This window comes from Bufo gargarizans, chromosome 4 (genome assembly GCF_014858855.1).
Source record: "Bufo gargarizans isolate SCDJY-AF-19 chromosome 4, ASM1485885v1, whole genome shotgun sequence".
Taxonomy (NCBI): domain Eukaryota; kingdom Metazoa; phylum Chordata; class Amphibia; order Anura; family Bufonidae; genus Bufo; species Bufo gargarizans.
In genome coordinates, this window is record NC_058083.1 from 25671849 (window position 1) to 25687546 (window position 15698).

The following is a 15698-nucleotide window of genomic DNA, read 5'->3' on the forward strand; positions in this document are numbered from 1 at the left end:
TTTATGCAAGTCAACAATTTTTAATTGTAGGTCTTCTGAGAGCTCTTTTGTGCGAGGCATCATTCACATCAGGCAATGTTTCTTGTGAATAGCAAACCCAGAACTGGTGTGTGTTTTTTATAGGGCAGGGCAACTGTAACCAACACCTCCAATCTCATCTCATTGATTGGACTCCAGTTGGCTGACACCTCACTTCAATTAGCTCTTGGAGATGTCATTAGTCTAGGGGTTCACATACTTTTTTCCACCTGCACTGTGAATGTTTACATGGTGTGTTCAATAAAAACATGGTAACATTTAATTATTTGTGTAACTGTAATCAGACTGTGATTGTCTATTGTTGTGACTTAGATGAAGATCAGATCAAATTTTATGAGCAATTTGTGCAGAAATCCATATAATTCCAAGGGGTTCACATACTTTTTCTTGCAGCTGTATGAGATCACTTGAATAGGACTGAGCTGTTCCTAGACTATGTGACCTATGAATGTGATATCACTGGCCTGGGAAGAGGCCACAGTACTCATGAAGCGCCACAGGCTCTTCATAGAACTGATTGTGCGGGTGCTGCAAGTTGGACTCCCATCAATCTGATATTGATGATCTATCCTGAGGAAAGTTCATCAATAGTGAACTCCCAGAAAACCCCTTTAAGTATTAATTAGCATACATACTGCAGGTGGTGTAGGGTATTATGTACGCAATCAAAATAAGAAAAATACCAACTGCATTTTTATCTATAAAAGTCTTTATTATGGGAGTAGCACCCCGGCTGATCTCATATTGCTGACCTATGCTAAGGATAGGTGGTCAATATAAAAATCCCAGAGAATCAGGAGCGGACTGGGAACTTAAAATGGCCCTGAAAAAAAACTGAATTGGCCCAATAATGTAGGCGGGTCCAAATTAATAGAAGGTGGGGCAACACAAGTAGAAGGAGTCAACAATACCATAGTGCAAAATACCATCCCAGCAGAACCAATTAACACAGTGTAACACAATATACTATCCCAAAAGCTGGCCCTCTGTGGTGGCCATCAATAGCTACCATTTTCTGTCCTCCTCCTTCAGTTGTTTATGGAGCAGGGGGCTCAGGAGGTGAGGTGTGAGCCACAGAAGTTGAATTCAGGAGGGCATGTTCGGCCTGTAGGTACATGAGTACCTGATTCTCACAGCGTTAATAACTGCTGAGAACTCATTATGTACCCAGTCAGCGGAAGAAAGGAGGATTTGGGTGGCCCCCTGGGGCATTTGCCTCTGGGTAATTGGCCTCTGGGTCTATAGCCAATGTGTCCTTGCAGAGAATCCATTTACAGAGGACCTGTCACCACAAAATTTAATGCAATGTGCATGTTTTAGAGTAAGAGGAGCTGAGCAGATTGATAAACATATATTTTTGTTGGAAAAGATTCGGTAAAACCTGTAATTTACACATTTAAGTCTATGCTATTTATAAGAGAGGAGGGAGGTGTCTGACTGCTATCTCTGTATACACAATTACTCAAAAAAGTTAAAGCTATTAATCACTGATAACACCTCCCCAATGTACAGCTATCAGTGACTGACAGCTATTTCTATATACACACTTACATAGAGAAAGCTATCAATCATCGATAACATTTCCCTTTGTACAGCTATCAGTGACTGACAGATATGTCTGTAGACACAATAACACAGAAAATGCTATCAATTACTGATAACACCTCCCCCATGTACAGCTATCAGTGACTGACAGCTGTGTCTGTATACACACTTACACAGAAAATGCTATCAATCACTGATAACACCTCCCCCATGTACAGCTATCAGTGATTGACAGCTATCTGTCATGGCTGTGTCTCGGTCTCTGTGTTGTTTGCCGTGACATGTTTGCCATGCATGCTGGTTGCCTGGGGCAACACATAGTTTATTCAGCATGTGTGTACACTTCTCCTTTAAGGTTTGTTTCCATTCCATGTCTGGTGTTTGTGGGGTTAACTACCTGGCTGGGTGTGGTTGCTAGGTGCTTATATTGCCTATGGCTGGTAGCCCGGAGTTTGGTTGTCCTCCAGCCTCTGTTGGTGCTGGAGCTACGTAGTCTCCTGTCCTGGGTGTTCCATCTGCACAGTTCTTGAGGGCCACCTAGTGAGACATTGATGTCATCTCAATGTCACCTTCCCTTCCTTCCCCTATTCTATGTGTGTTGTGGTTTGTACGGGTTGGTGTTGTATGTCTAGTTGTTATTAGTATTGAGCACGAATATTCCAATAGCGAATTTTAATTGCGAATATCGCCACTTCGAGAGTTCACAAATAGTTAGAATATAGTGCTATATATTCATTATATCAAATATTCAGATTTTTTTCCATCTGAACACATGATTCCTCTCTGCTTCTTACTTGTGGGCCAATGAGAAGGAAGCAATGTCAAGTTCACAACAATACTTAGTGCACCAATCAGTAATCTGTAGTCAGACCTGCTAAAATGTGAAGTTGCACGTAAAAATATTCTAATCACTGCCGATTAGTGCAATCGCGAAATTATTAGAGCACTTGACTCTATCTGCATATAAAGCTATTGTACACGTTACGAATTCGCATTACGTGATTTTTACATTGCCGATTTTTCGCATTCAATAAAATAATCTTGAATTCTCAAAATTTGCAAATATATAACGAATATTCTACAAAATATTTGTGAAATATCGTAAATTCAAATATAGCCCCTGACGCTCATCACTAGTTGTTATTTCATGTCTGGTCTGTCTTTGGTGTGTATAGTCCTGCATGGATGCTAGACAAGTTCCCTGTCTGTTTTGTGCCTTTAGTGAGAGGGCTCCAGGGTTCCCTGGAGGGGGAACAATAAGTCAGTGAGTAGCTCTGCTGGGGGCCACCATACAATGTTCACATGGGGGTTCAGGCAGTTACTGGTTTGCTGGATTCCATGTTTGTTGTTTTGTGCTGCATCCTGTTTGGTGTTCGGGTTCAAGTACTGATGCATGGGTTCCAGTCATTGTTGCTGCGGCAGGTAAGTGCTTGTTGTTCTGGGCTCTTACCTGCCGATCCAGTGGCTGTTCTCTGTCTTTCCCTTTCCTCGCATCTAGGCCGTTGGAGACTCCTGTTCTTCCGTTTCTTGGAATAACTGGTTGTCTCAGCCCTGTCTCTACTCCAGGGATTATCAGGGCAACTCAGGGTCCGAGGTTCCTGTGTATGAGCCCTCCTACCATCTCGGTTCACTCATACGGATAGGAGTCAGGGCGAGGATCAGGGTGGCATTAGGAGGTGACCTGCTCCCTTTCCCCAGTGTCCTTGCCTAGTTGCTCTTCCCTTTTCCTTTCGGTGTTCGGTGGGGAGTTTCCCCTATAACCCACCAAGACACTATCACTGTATACACATGTACACATTGAATGCTATTAATCACTGATAACACCTCCCTGTGTACAGCTATCAGTGACTGACAGCTATTTCTGTATACACACTTACACAGGGAATGCTATCAATAACTGGTAACATTTCCCCCATGTACAGCTATCAGCGACGGACAGCTATCTCTATATACACACTTACCCAGAGAATGCTATCAATCACTTATAACACCTCTCTCTTGTACAGCTATCAGTGACTGACAGCTATCTCTGTATATACACTTACACAGGGAATGTTATCAATTTAGAAAATTTTCGAAATTTGAATTTCTCTGCATTTATGGCAGATAGTGGTACCTAATAAAACATTTATTACTTTACATTTCCCATGTGTCTACTTTATGTTTGCATAATTTTGTAAACTACATTTTATTTTTTTATGATGTTAGAAGGCTTGGAATTTTAGAAGAAATTCTGAAAATGTTTAAGAAAATTTCCAAAGCCCACTTTTTTAAGGACCAATACAGTTATGTAAATACACTCTGGGACTTATGCTCAGTTCACACTCAGTTATTTGGTCAGTTATTTCCATCAGCTATTGTGAGCCAAAACCAGGCATGGGTTAAAAACACAGTACACGTACAGATCTTTCCATTCTATCTAATCTCTGAGTAGTCTTCACTACTGGTTTTGGCTTACAATAACTGATGGAAACACCTGAATAACAGATGTGTGAACTCAGCCTATGGGTTTATTCACACGACCGTGGTTTTGTTCCGTACCTGAGCCGCTCGGGTGCGGGCCCATACACTTCAATGGGGCCGCAAAAAATGTGGACAGCACTGCGTGTGTTGTATGCATCCTTTGCTCCGTTCCGTGGCCCCGCAAAAACTATGATTCGTGTTCTATTCTTGCCCGTTTTGCGGACAAGAATAGTCATTTCTATAAAGAGCCATCCATTCCTTTCCACAAATTACGGAAGGCACACGGGCGGCATCAGTGTTTTGCGGATCAGCATTGTGCGGACTGCAAAACACGACACAGTCACAGTCGTGTGAACAACCCTGACATAATAGAAATTACCCATAAATGACCCCAATTTTAGAAACTACTCCCCTCAAGTTATTTAAAGGGCTTCTGTCACCCCACTAAAGTCATATTTTTTTGGGGGGCTAGTTAAATTCCATATACTGCGATATATGAAAATATAATGGTGTTACTTACTTTCCTTCAGCCGTTTCTTATAAAAACAAACTTTTATAATATGTAAATTAGGTCTCTACTTGCTGGTAGCTGCCACAAAAAACCGCCCCCTCGTCGTGTTGATTGACAGGGCCAGCTGCGATCTCCTCCTCTGGCCGGCCCTGTCAGCATTTCAAAAATCGCGCGCCTGTGTTCATTCGGCGCAGGCGCTCTGAGATGAGGAGGCTCGCCTCCTCAGAACTCCCTCAGTGCGCCTGCGCCGATGACGTCTTCTCTTTCGGTGATTTTTTTGTACTTGCAACTTTTTTTTTTTTTACTAAGAATAACACTTTTCAAACTTTTTTTTACTTTTTATTTTTGTCCCACTGTGGGACTTCAACTTTTGGTGGTCTGATCCCCTCTGCAATGCATTACAATACATCCTGTTTTGTAATGCATTGCCTGTCAGGGCTAGATCTCATGCCTGTGTAAGGCATCGGGCTGGTGTTCCGGCCATCAGGTCCCCGTCACCACAGCGCAGGATCCCGATAGGGAGGGGGACCATACCCTCCACAAACTCTGTGGATGCTGCGATCATCACTAACTAAAGCATACATCTGTGTATTAGCCAATGTTGGAGTAGACAGCAGGGGCTCGGCTGTCATGAACTCCTGCACCTGCCCGATCAGAGCGCCGTACATGTATGGTGCTGGTATCCTAGGGGTTAAATTAGAAATAGCAGAGATATTAATGCATAAATTACAAGTTTTACCGAATTGTTTCCAACAAAACTATATAATCAATCTATTCAGCTGCTCCTGCTCTACAACATGCTGCCTGCAGATTTCACTGCCTTTCATGGGGACAGTTTGTCTTCAATACTTGTATTCCCTATACAATAACAATTTTGGAGCAACTTTACTTAGAGCTCTTCATTGTGTTATTCCTCTGCTATTTCTCTTGGAAATATCTGAATTATTTGACAATAGGATGCAAGAAATCCAAGTACAATGCCCCACTGACAAGAGGAATGGCAACACCCAGTTGTCAATTTGCTCATACATCTCCAAGAGGCATAACAGAGGAACAGCAGAATGTAGAATTCTAAGAAAAAGGCTTTTATTCTATGGAGAATGCAAGTATTTACTAAAAACAGGTTAGGTGAATAGTCCTGTCCAAATGTTTAACTCCTTATTAAAAATTATCCCGTCCAAATGTTTTTTTTTTATGAAAAAAAAAGTTGCTAGGGGGGCGGAGCTAGCGCCAGACCTGAATGGACGTGTGCGTCTGAGCTCCGCTGCTGGATCCCGGCCTTTTCGTAGCAAACGATAGCTGCTGAGCAAAGAATATGGGCAAAATCGGCCAAAAAAAGACGGGGGACTCGTCCCTCTCCCACAAACAACCATCGAACTGCGGGGACATGGACAAATTCATCAAGAAAGCCGCGGCAATATGTGCAGCCCGGGAATCTAAGATGGCGCCGGAACAGAACAAAGAGATTGAAGACAGTGATCCAGGTCTCCAAGCAGACAGCAGCGATGTTGAAGACCTTAGACATCGCAAACACCTCCCGATATCAAGGAAATACCTGGACTCGGCATTACAGAGGGCAATGGAGCCGCTTGTGAGCGAAATGTCGTCCCTCAGACAAGACGTACAACACGTGGGAGGCAGAGTTGAGACCCTGGAGAACAACCAGGCAGTGATCCTGGACTTCCAAGAAGCGACGGCCGTTAGCCTACAAAGGTGCCAAGTGCGGCTTAATGAAGCATTCAACGCCCTGGAAGACCAGGAAAACCGGGGAAGAAGAAACAACCTGCGTTTCAGAGGGGTTCCAGAAATTGATTCCCCCCAAGAACCCTCAGAAGTGATAAAAGAGATCTGCGAGGGGCTTCTAGGCCCAGAACGATCGGCCTCGATTATAATAGAAAGAGCACATCAAGCTCTACGCCCGAGACCCAAAGGTAATGAGCCTCCTAGAGACATTATATGTCGTTTTCTTTATTTTCAAGACAAGGAGGAGGTAATGGCGAAAGCAAGACTTCCGCAAGGTGCAAAGTACAAGGGTGTCTCGATCAACATCTACCAAGATTTGGCCCCTATAACCCTCCAAAAAAGAAGGAGCCTTAAACCACTCACGGACTGGCTCAGAAGTCATAAGATTCTCTACCGATGGCAGTTTCCATTTGGGCTATCCTTCTCTTACCAAGGCAAGCGGATCAACATCAAGACTTACCTGGATCTAGGCCCTGTTTTTGAATTTCTGGATATTTCACCCTTGCCAATAGCTGATTGGGACGCTGTGCAAGATATCTCCTCGCTGCCGGATCTACCCAGGATGGTGCCATTTGAAATAAAGAACACTCCTAAGGCACAGAGACAAAGAGACAAGAAGAAGACTCAAGCTCTCACACCAAGGCGTATTCCTACGGACATATTTTAGAAAGTAGAAGCGACATCTTTCTTTACCTACTTGGATAAGTGATGAGTATAGCTCTCCCATCTAGGCATTATAACATCCTCTTGCTTCTCCTTTATCTACGTGTATAAAGCGCTCTAGTGACCATACCCCTAGTCCCATATCCTAACATTCATTTGGTGAGACCGTGTCTACTGGCGAACATATCGCTATTATTCGCAAGGTTTCGGTACCTGTCTAACGCCAAAATATCCGTTAGCCTGGAAATACTATAGTCAGAAGTAGTGTAGAAACTATCCGGAGGTTGTTGTTAGCGAATTTTGCATATGCCGTAGAGACACACTTCCAGACAAGACGAAGCCCGGTTAGTGATTTACTTATTCCCCCATTATATAGGATACAGCCAATAGAAATAAAAAAAATAAAAAAAAATGAGTTCTACCGATAGTATTCGGCACTTAGCTAGGTCTAGTCGATATACTTCGCGTATTGTTGCGACAATTATCCTCCATATTCTACTATAAATATTCGCATGATCTAGTGTGTAACATTCGCAGCGCAAAATAAAAATCGCATTGCTTTTAAAACTGAAATGCGATTAAATTAATAAACCTCTAACACTATATCTTATTGGACTTACGACTTTTCTAGTCCTTGGAGACAACCATTCAGAATCACGTATAGTTCTCCTAGTCCGTATTTATACTTTTCAAAATAGGACCTCATGAGTCTCAAAGTTGCTCATTATAAGATACTCCGATGGATACGTATAATTCTATCCCTGCAATTCTTAACAGAAGTTACAAGTTCATAGATTCTGTTCGATCTATAAGGCAATTTAGATTCACTCTAGACTATAAAACTTATATATTTTGCCATGTAAGTAACTTCCCTATGTTTAAGCTCAACGATATAAGGGATACAGCTGATATACAATGTCTAGGAGCTCAACTTTCCCTTGAAATCCTTGAGTCCCAGATCACTCATCTAAGTAGGAAACCCTATCAGGACTCCTGCCCAACTTCCTTATATCCTATTTAACCGGTTCAGATCATACATGCCCTGTATCCTACGTTTATCTACCCTAAAGCGCCTATGACACCTATAACTAAGAGCCGGATCCATAACAGGCAAATGCCTTTACCCCCAATAGACCGGGCCCCATGGGCCCTTTTTGTTAAGGTTATATATGTTTTTTCGTTGTTCACATTTTTTTTGTATTTTGATTTCTTTTCCAGGTCCTTGCATATTCAAGAGAGGGCTCATCCGAGACAGGTCGCTTTTACGCCAGGAACAGGATGGATTCATACTACAATTTGTCCAGACGATAAGTCCTATAATATATTCTTTACTGCAACACACTCCCATGACATTTTAAGGCAACACTTTGTTTCTCCTCTACATCTCCAAGATGGCTATTAGTATTGCCTCCTATAATGTCAAGGGGTGTAATTCACCTTCTAAACGTAGTCAGATTTTTGGAGTGTTGAGGAAAGGCAAAGCAAATATTATCTTCCTACAGGAAACACATTTTAAAATACGGCATTTCCCAAATCGCTCTTTTTCCTTTTACCCTACTTGGTTTCATTGTGGCTCCCCTTCATCAAATTCTAGGGGGGTTAGTATAGGGTTCCAGAGTAAAATCCCCTTTACCCTTGATGATCAACTATGTGACCCAGAGGGAAGGTTCTTGATGATTAAGGGTAAAATTGGTCAACACCTATACACCTTTGCAAATTTCTACGCCCCTAATGATCACCAAATCTCCTGGTTAAAGTCTACCCTTCTGAAACTGGAAGCTTTCAGGGGTGGTATTACGGTAGTAGGAGGTGATTGGAATTTAGTCTTAAATCCCCTTATTGACTCCTCATCCCAAAAGTCGGCCCAATCACAAAAAGGTATCCGATCTTTACTACATATCTTTTCCAAAGCCCATTTGGTTGACGTTTGGCGGACTATGAATCCGGACTCCAAAGACTACACCTTTTATTCCCATGTGCACAAATCTTACCAGCGATTGGACTATTTATTTGTTTCTAAAGAGCATCTCCAGCTGTGTTCCAAAACCGAAATAGGGTCCATAATCCTATCTGATCACGCCCCAATATTCCTCCATATGAAATCACCTTCTAACCATAAACATAATAGCCAGTGGAGGTTTAATGAACTACTTATCAATTCATCTGATAATATAGATAAACTGAAACATGTGTTAAGAGAATACTTTGACATAAACTGCACCCCCGATGTCTCCCCACAAACAGTCTGGGACGCTCATAAAGCTTACATACGGGGATACTGTATCAGTCTTGGTTCTCACCTCAAAAAAGAAAGACAAAAATTGATGGATTCTCTCCATGAGAAAATTAGCCTTCTAGAAAGAGCTCACAAAATCTCCTTGCTGGAGACCCATTTACAGGAGCTTTCAGCATGCAGAACCTCTCTCAAAAATCTCTTAAACACTAATTCCGCCAAGTATTATCTACATTCCCAATTTAAAATATTTGCACATGGAAACAAAGCATCACGCTTTATGATGTCCAGACTTAAAAGTAGAAAAATGCAAAACTTCATACATAAACTAAAAACTCCTGATGGAGCCTTAATCCTTTGAAACTAGTAAAATAGCCTCCTTATTTAGGGACTATTATGATTCTCTATATAATCTAAACCCACAACATCCTACTTCCAGATAATACTACGCTGTTAGCAACCATATCTACATACCTAGATAAATTAGCCCTCCCCTCACTCTCGGAACAAGACAGAACCCAACTAGCATCGCCATTCTCCTCTGAGGAATTGTTAGTAGCTATTAAAAATTCACCCAAAGGGAAAAGCCCAGGTCCTGATGGGCTACCTATCCCTTACTATTCGACGTTCCAGGAAATCTTAATCCCACACCTCTTACCAGTGTACAATGCCACTTTACTGGGCACACCCCTATCATCCGATATGACTAGGGCCCACATCACTCTGATCCCTAAAGAAGGTAAAGACCACACTCTATGCCCCAATTTTAGACCTATCTCCCTTCTCAACTTAGATTTAAAACTACTAGCCAAAATGCTCGCAAATAGACTGTCGGGACTCCTCCCATCTTTGATTCACAGAGATCAAGTGGGGTTTGTAAAGCAAAGAGAGGGGAAAGACAATACAGCCCGGATCCTCAATATCATCCATTATGTTAAAAAAAAACAACTCCCTCTAGTCCTTCTCAGCACAGATGCTGAGAAGGCTTTCGATAGGGTCAATTGGGCCTTTATGTATTCAGCGTTGCGGTCCCGTAATTCCCCCCCCCCCCCCCCGTTTATTCTGGCTATAGAAGCTATGTATCTTCATGCCTCAGCTTCAATTAGAGTAAACGACACCCTTTCTGAACCCTTCAAAATTAGCAACGGCACCCGCCAAGGTTGCCCCCTCTCCCCACTCTTATTTGTCCTCGCCTTAGAACCTCTCTTGCAGACCATTAGGCTAGATGGTGACATCCAGGGAATATCTTTAGGGGATCAAGAACACAAAATTGCCGCCTTTGCGGATGATTTGTTATTAATAGTCAACAATCCTGAAACAGCTCTTCCTAAGATATATGGACATTTGGAAACCTATGGATTGTTCTCCAATTTTAAGGTCAATCATAACAAATCTCTTATCATCTCCACGGGACTTAAAAAATCGGTAAAAGATCGCCTGGAAGCAAATTCTCCTTTTAACTGGTCTGCACCCTTCCTAACGTTTCTGGGGGTTAAAATGTCCATGGATCCAAACCAATTTTTCAACTTGAATTATGCCCCTCTTCAAAACAAACTGGTCGAAAACTTAAATTCCCTGGATGTCCCCATACTCTCATGGTTTGGGAGGAAGAACATTTTACTTTCTCTTATTATCCCTAAACTCACATACCTCCAACAGACTTTACCAATTCCAGTCCCCTCATCATACTATTCTAAACTTAGGACCATGTTCCGTGCTTTTATCTGGAACAAGAAAAAAGCTAGGTTATCATATAATCTACTATCATACCCGAGGGAGAGAGGGGGCATTTCCTTACCTGACCCAGAACTGTATGGCAGAGCGGTTTTACTCACTAGGGTAACAGATTGGATAATTGCTCCCAAACAGAAATCGTGGGTTCCAATGGAAGAAGCCCTGCTTGGGTGTCCCTTTAGAACGGTGCTTCTTGGACGAGCGTCACCGTCACTCACCCATTCAAATATATCTCCAGTAATGAAAGCTACACTACAAGCGTGGAACGCCCTTCAGTCTTCCCCCCTTCAGTCACCTTTCCCATCCCCTACTCTCGATACGAGAGATATATTACATCTAGCTCCTCAGGCCCTACGAAATAGTTTACCTACTGAAATTATTCAGACTAAGACGAAGCTAATAGATTTATACACAGATGGAAAACTGATTTCTGTTAAGGCAATGAGTGATCTCTTCAACATCCCTTGGTCCAGCTTTAATGGCTTCCACTTTCTAAGGGCATATATGTTGCAACTTATTCAACTACAAGACTTACTGCGCCCTATAACGTGGTTTGAACACCTAATCTCTCTGACCTCTCCTCCACACAAATTGATTTCCCAATGGTACAATAGATTGAGGACTCCCCCTGTCGCGCTAACACCGGCCTTCATTAGACTATGGGAAAAAGATCTTGACAAACGCTTCTCTCCTGATGACATCAACATTATCTATAACTCCCCACGCAAAGCCTCAAGATGTGTCAAAATCCAAGAAAATCACTACAAGATTATCACACGCTGGTATAGAACCCCAGACAAGGTATGTTTATACTCAAACTCGGCTTCCGACATATGCTGGAGATGCTCAAAGAATAGAGGTACATATATTCACATCTGGTGGTCTTGTCCGATTTTAGCCGCCTGGTGGATTAAAATTTTCAATATCTGCAATACAATCTGTAAATCAAATATCGACCTGTCACCAGAGGTTGCTCTTTTAAATTTTTTTCCTAAAGAATCATCCTCACCCAATATAGCACTTTTTAAATATCTAATGTGCGCTGCCAAATTACTGATCCCCATTCTGTGGTTATCAGTGGAGGTTCCATCTATGGAACAATGGCACTCAAAAATTGACCAAATATATCGTTTGGAAGAATTAGCCTCCTGGGAAATGAGAGCTCATCCCAAATTTCTGAAAACCTGGGATAGGTGGATCTCCTATAGAGGTTATTAGATGATCCATTTCGTTTGACCGATTCTCTTATAACCTAAAGTTTTGTGGACAAAGGGAGGGTCCACTTCATGCCGGGGAATCCATCTCTTGACCTGTCTCGGATGAACGTCTCGGAGGAGTACCTTTGATCTGGAACCATCTGTACCTCCAAATCTTACTTCTTCGAAAGTGATCCAGTATGGGGATTAACAGATTCTTCTCCCTGACTATCTTCCTTGCAGACTCTTCTTATATTGAAGGACTCACGTCATATCTATATGATAAAGTATTTGGACCTACTCCTATGCTCGAAATTACAAACCTTCCTGTTGAATTGTATATTTGAAAGAATGTGACCTGAAATATGTATTGTATAGACCTGGATACTGTTCATAAATGTATTGGAAGGGTGGAGACATGTCACCTCTCTGCCACTTCAGTTTCTATGTATGATTACGATTTATTCAATAAATCTTTAAAAACTAAAAAAAAAAAAAAAAAAAGTTGCTATACCTTTAAGAAAATATTATACATTATATTTTATTATGCAAAGTTAATAATATATGGATATTATCAAAGTTTAGAGGAAATAAACATAAAAATCTATGTAATACAAATACATAACTGTTAACACAATTTTATACCGTACGAAAAATGTTATGATGCAATTTGTTTCACTTCATAATAACTTTCAGCCGCCTATAGATGCCATGAGTGAATCGCTGACTGAAGAATGTAAAGTAATACATTTTATGTCAATGTTTTATGCTCATTGGATTTATTCAGTTTTATTTTGCTGTTCTATTGTTTTAAGTATAAGAATGATAACAGAAATCCTGAGAGGGATGAAGGATGTCTGACACCATATATTGTAACACATCGCCATCTAGTGGACAACGTGCAATAAACATGGCACACATTCTATAACGTACGACCCATTTTAATGACATTATCAGAAGCTCACATATTTTTTATATTATTTATCAATACAGAGAATTGGCAGTTTTTTATGGCTTCATTTCCAAAGGTAATTTTGTGACGGTTGACTTGGAAAAGCACACGCAGGGCTTACACGTATTTATATACTGAGTTAAAGGGGTTGTTCACTTTCTGGTTATTCTTGACCAATGGGTTTGTGAGATGATTACATGGCACTCACTAATATAGTCTTTGCTAAAATTCTGCACCATTTTCTATGTTTCATAAGGTATGCCCCCTTATTTATAAAGTCTTTTGTGCCGTCCACACAGAGGTCCTCTCCATAAGATGGCCGCTGATGGAGGGTCATGTGACCAGGCAGATCACCTCCATGTGATGCCTCCTTCATTCAAACACACTGCACCTGCCGTCTGCACTTGTACTGTTACGTACTTGCCTGGTCACATGACGCTCAATCGGCGGCCATTTTTTTAACAGGATCTCTATGAGGACGGCAAAAAACACTTTGTAAGCAAAGGGACATACCTTCTGAAATATAGAAAATGATGCAGAATGTCAACAACGGTAATATTAGTAAGTTCCATATAGTCATCAAACAAACACATTGGTCAGCGATAACCGGAAAGTGGCCAACCCCGTTAAGTACATTTTTTTAATGACAGCAAGGGTACTGAGATATAAAAAAAAAAAATTTTGATCATTACCCTTAACTACAATAGAAGATGTAGAAATCCGTTTGTACTGAGTTCCCCCTAATAAAAACTGCATGAAAATGCAGTGCTTTCAAGTCGAAAAGAGAAGGAGTTCAACACTGGGCCCTCCTCCCCCCACGGCAAACAGCAATCACATGGTCTGCCTCCATGGAAGGTATGACACTGATATCTGTGTACGTGGTCACTCCAGTTCTACCAGAGACTGCTGAAACCAGTGGTTGACTGTGGTGGTCAGGTATAAGGGTACAAGGGCATGTCATTAGTGCAGAATGGGCTCAGACCTATTCACTTGAATAGAACTGAGTTGCACATAGACTATGTGACTGATGAAAATAACATCTCTGGCCAAGGAAAAGGCCACATTGCTCACCAGAGAACCGCTGTCTCTTCAAACAGCTGATTGCAGGGAGTTGGACTCCCATCAATCTGATCCTGAGGATAGGTCATCAATATTGTGTTCCAGGTAAAACCTCTTTAAGCTTTAATATTATACCTGTCAGTAGCATACATACTGTAAGTAGCGCAGTGTATTATGTAAGCAATCAAAATATAAGTCTAAAAAATAAAATAAAAATGTACAATTGCATTTTTATAAATAAAAGTATTATGGAAAATAGCAACAAAAAGCCCTAAACAAAATTGGCATCACTACATTCATTATAACTTGTCCTATAAAGTTATCTATATCAGGCATGCTCAACCTGCGGCCCTCCAGCTGTTGCAAAACTACAACTCCCAGCATTCCCGGACAGCTATCAGCCTACGGCAGGGCATGGTGGGAGTTGTAGTTTTATAACAGCTGGAGGGCTGCAGGTTGAGCATCCCTGATCTATATAATTTAAACCATATGGTGAGTGTCGTATAAAAAATTTAAATAAAACCTCTCAAGAACACAGAATAAAAACATAACAAAAAGTTGCATCACTGTACTAATAAAAAACAGTTCTGCACACTAAAAAATAAATAAAAAATCCCTGACACTCTCTATCATAGGGCAAGATTCCTGCATGTAGTTAGCTAGCAGTGGAGGTGAACTGGAAAAGTCATAAAGGTGCACCACCTCAGGACCTATATAGGGCAAAGACGCAGCCGAGCATAGCAGAGTAGCAGCCAAAGCATAGGGGTAGTAAGAAGCTGCCTATCCCCTGCGTCCTGAAAGCAGCCAAAGTCTGTAGAGAAGGCAAGTCTGTGCCAAACACCAGTCAGCCTGGCACCAAGTATGACATGCAGAAGCAACAAATAGTGAGCCATAGTGGGTACAAAATTGTGTGCAATACTGGGTGTCACAAGGAGAGGGCTACTGTGACTGAGGAGGGACGAAGCAGAGTATATGCTGTGGTTGCAATCTTGTGTCATATGCAGCTGTACAACAATAACAACTACCTACTAAATTTTAACCTTTCTGAGGTCCACTGACTCAAATGTTTTGTTTGTTAGACACCTGAATAGACCCTGCCCTCTGTAAAAAAAATATAAATAATTATATATATACAGTACAGACCAAAAGTTTGGACACACCTTCTCATTCAAAGAGTTTTCTTTATTTTCATGACTATGAAGGCATCAAAACTATGAATTAACACATGTGGAATTATATACATAACAAACAAGTGTGAAACAACTGAAAATATGTCATATTCAAGGTTCTTCAAAGTAGCCACCTTTTGCTTTGATTACTGCTTTGCACACTCTTGGCATTCTCTTGATGAGCTTCAAGAGGTAGTCACCTGAAATGGTCTTCCAACAGTCTTGAAGGAGTTCCCAGAGATGCTTAGCACTTGTTGGCCCTTTTGCCTTCACTCTGCGGTCCAGCTCACCCCAAACCATCTCGATTGGGTTCAGGTCCGGTGACTGTGGAGGCCAGGTCATCTGGCGCAGCACCCCATCACTCTCCTTCATGGTCAAATAGCCCTTACTT